The 3,710-nt window shown below is 34.2% G+C and overlaps 1 long non-coding RNA gene across 1 annotated transcript; it reads left to right on the forward strand.

The window, feature by feature from the left end:
- Positions 1 to 1,192: 1,192 nt before the first annotated feature.
- LOC118764509 lies at positions 1,193 to 2,866 on the forward strand. The gene is made up of 2 exons (XR_005000318.1): positions 1,193 to 1,550; positions 2,261 to 2,866. It is a non-coding gene; the product is annotated as an uncharacterized LOC118764509 (long non-coding RNA).
- Positions 2,867 to 3,710: the final 844 nt, after the last annotated feature.

Consider the following 3,710-nt stretch of genomic DNA (forward strand, 5'->3'; position numbering starts at 1 on the left):
TAAGATTACTTCTGTGGAAATATTTCGCGCGCTCAAACAATACGGGGTATTTAGAACGATAAAATAGAAACAATTGTTACAATGTTTCCTTTTTTCTAAAGTATGATGTTGTTTATCATTCGATGTTGCCCTGGTTGTCTTCCAGATATGAAGCTGTTGTTCCATATTGAAAAAATATTGGCGAACACCAAACCACTCTGAGTAACAGTGAAATAAATATCATTTTATTCCTGCTACCCAATATCATCTATAATTTAAACAAAAATAATGCAACATACTTTCAATATTCTAAAACCTTTCATTGTTGACAGAAAACTCAAATTACTGGTGTTGATCAGTGTTAAATTAGTTTCATATAATAAATGCTATCATCTCTTCATATAATAAATGCTATCATCTCTCATGTATATCATATCTGATTATACATTAAGGTATGGCAGAGGTAAAGAATTTGCACATTACCCGTTTTCGGTGTAACCGTAACCCTCTAAACCTAAACGCCGAAAACGGGTGGTGCGCGTATTCTTTACCTTCGCCCGGCTAAAAGTCAGACAATAATATACATTTAATGCTTAATTTTGCAAAATAAATTCGTTCAAAATTATTTACCTCTTTGTTGCTATGTTTCAATGATAGATTTATATCTATAAATACCATTCTCTCATTAAACAGAGATACAGCTAGTTGATATATATATATATAAGCACACACAAAGAGTTTGTAGATTACAGTGAGTTTAGAAGCAATGAGGAATGGGAAATTAAAGTTTCAGGAAAATAATTCGAGACTAAATCTTGAGACGATCGGCGGAAGTGAAGAAGAAAACAGGAAGTAAAAAAAGCGGAAGCGAAAGAGAGAGAGAAACAGAAAGTAAGACTACTAAATTTTTCTCCGTAAGACGGATTGAAAAGTCGAATATAATTGACATCGTTGGTGGAATTCTGGATTAAGCACCCCGTATAGGTACTACTTGAAAACAGTGGCCCCGGTGCGCGCATCCGCGCATCCACGCCAGCTAGTCGATCCTTACTTTGTGATTTTGTGTTATTTACTTTGTTTTTACAAAAATTATTGGCAATCTTTCGTTTGTAGTAGCACGTTTCCGTCGATCGCCAAATTGATAAAAGTTTTTTACGGAAATCATCGACGGAAACGTGCTACTACAAACGAAAGATCGCCTTGTGTCGTAACTTCGGTATAGGTACCGGATACATTTCAAGAAAGTGTTTTTTTTTTTTTATATATATATATGGGAGGTTAGGGTTAGGGCTAACCCTAACCCTAGAGAAAAGGGTTTCTGTTATCTTCGGAAATGTAAAGAAAGCCACTTCCGGTACGAAACATCCGGTGATAATGTTGTCATCACACAGAAATATTTTTCTAAAAGTTTTTTGCAACAAGTGAACAACAACTGGTCAGAAGACGACCGACATTCATAATTTAAATATAAAACCTTTCTTTCATGCGTTCAAATACATCCGAATCAATACTTGAAACCAGAAAAAAAGTTTTAATGATTTCTATAATCTAAGTTTTCATTAATTCAAGAGGTAAGAGAACGAAAATCAACTTTCTAACTTCCTGCTTTTTCGCTGTTTTATTACATGCACATATACAATGCGGTCACCAAGAAATATAATACAAAATAATTTATGTTTTCTCAGACAAAACATATCCGAACCTGATGTAAAATTAATTAATGACAAGTTTCCTCAATTAAAAGAAACAGACGTTAATTTTCCAAATATTATGCGTTTTTTTATGGAGAAAAATGACGCGGATAGTTTTGATAAGCTTTTAGGATTTTTAGAAAAGGAATGCCTCAAAAAACATGTGGTACTGGCTTTGAAAAAAGATAGAAACGAATCAGAAGACACAGAGGCAGAGGACCACACTCAGATACAAACAAATATAAAGGAGCTGGATGTGAATTTACTCGGACGTATTCTACTGCGAGTTCTTGACGGATGGTTGCCAGTCGCTAAAGAGCTAGGAGTTACTGATCAACAAATTAAAAACTCCCGACGTGATTATTCCGATGATGAGTTGTGCAAGATAAACGTTTTTAACTGGTGGAGAAAAACAAACGGATTCCGTGAAAATGGGGTTGATTTTTTGCTGAATGTCCTTACAGAATACCCTGAATGTATTGTTGACTGCAGAAGTATGAGAGAGTTAATTAATTCAGTAAACAGAAACGGAAACTAAATAATAATGAACTGATTTTTTTTTTTTCTTTTTTGCGGTAAATCAACTCAAGATAATGGACAGTCAACATCCATTGAAAAGGTTACAAAAGCAATTAAAATTTTGGAAAAGAGAAAATATAGATAATAAATGGAAATTGACCAGGTCAGTGTGTTACATATATATTAGGCCTGAAATTTTGTTGAAGGCAATTAGTTGATTGAATGGACCTAACGATGATGATGATGATGATGACGCAAAGAAGCAGAAGAAATAATAGACACAAGGACAGCAACTTTAAGAAGTGCGAGTTAAACTTTCAACGTAAAGAACCGGAATGATCTGTCACAACTTGGGCTATTAAAAGGAACTCCATCTTAACTAATTCATGTCTATATATAACTAGCAGAAATACCCAGCGTTGCCCATTTTAAAGAACCTAAGGAAATTCAAGAATGCCTTTTAGATCTCTAAATAACATGAATCATGGACCATGCAGGCCTCACCTCCTAGTAGCTGAGATACCAACTTTATATGTTAACTAGCAACTAAGCCCGATTTCACCCAGTCGATTTGGATGATGTGGTTGTAAAACCTGCTCTGTGTAAGCATTCGACTTGATTGGGTATGCTTATGTTAAAAAACAATTTTAGAATGACTTTTTTTCTGTCAAAACGCTGAAAATAACTGACCAACAAAAAAACAACCAAGATTCAACCAAATCAAAAAATAAACCCAATTGCTAAGCAAACAAAGATTACCCATCCCACTTCCATTGTGCACACACACATTCACATACCCCCTTTTACATACACACACATATATTCACACAGTTGAAATGCTGTTTGATTTATTTTTTCAGCGTACAATTTTCATCATCCCACTACCAAGTATCACATCACCCCTTCCTTTCTCATTCAGAAACACAAGAGTATTATTATAGTAGATTATCTCGGTAACCATGGGAGCTATGAAAAAATACAAAGCCCAGCAACACCTCTGGATCATTCTACACATCTGTGCAATTTTTCGTGCAATTCCACCCAGCCATTTGACCGTGAATCCCAAAATAAGAAAGTATTGCCCATGTCAAATTTATATATGTTTCCCATGTTATTGAAAATAATGAAATTCCTTTTAAATCTCTAAGTAAAATGAAACGTGGATTATGCAGTTCTCAACAGTAATTAGCTGAGGTACAAACTATTAATGTCAATAACATTTTTTCTGGTGTTCTCACTGTTAAATTGTTAAAAACAAAAACAGATAGTTCTTTGTCTTTGCAGTTACCTTTATTTGTCAGTAAGTATTTGGAACACGTTGAACCTGAAAATGCATAAATTTGAGAAGAACCAGCCCTGCGGGCGCACCCCTCTAGTTAATAAAAATATTTAACAAAAATTCTATCAGATGATGTCAGTATAAACACATGTATTGAAACAAATCCGGCAATCAATCACAGTTTTATTATCTAGAACTTTTAAATATACAATGTTTTGAGTGTGTCCTATGTAGAAATGAAA

The sequence above is a fragment of the Octopus sinensis genome, linkage group LG8 (genome assembly GCF_006345805.1).
Source record: "Octopus sinensis linkage group LG8, ASM634580v1, whole genome shotgun sequence".
Classification (NCBI taxonomy): Eukaryota; Metazoa; Mollusca; class Cephalopoda; order Octopoda; family Octopodidae; genus Octopus; species Octopus sinensis.